The 261-nt window shown below is 34.5% G+C and overlaps 1 protein-coding gene across 1 annotated transcript in view; it reads left to right on the top strand.

Moving 5' to 3' along the window:
* PRKD1 (protein kinase D1) overlaps positions 1 to 261 on the top strand; it is a 352,693-nt gene that overhangs the window by 305,695 nt on the left and 46,737 nt on the right. The window lies entirely within an intron of this gene.

Raw genomic sequence — 261 nt, 5'->3', positions numbered from 1 at the left:
CATGAGATAAATTTTACCAGAATTCAATCAAGATCAAAAATGGAGGATGCATTTTCAAAAGATATTTTAGAGGAGTATCTGTATACAAATGTAACTTTACAGTCTCATAATGGCTATTAATAGAGCCTGTGGCAAAGCACCCTCTGTTTTCACATCACAGTGACTGATGATCTGTGATAGATTTGATTTGTCACGACTTTTTAGTTGATCTCTACAACCAGTGTATATATTGCATGCATGTATGCTAAGTAGCTTCAGTCA

The sequence above is a fragment of the Bison bison genome, unplaced genomic scaffold, assembly GCF_000754665.1.
Source record: "Bison bison bison isolate TAMUID 2011002044 unplaced genomic scaffold, Bison_UMD1.0 scf7180017864181, whole genome shotgun sequence".
NCBI classification, from domain to species: domain Eukaryota; kingdom Metazoa; phylum Chordata; class Mammalia; order Artiodactyla; family Bovidae; genus Bison; species Bison bison.
This window is presented reverse-complemented; position numbering and strand designations above follow the sequence as displayed.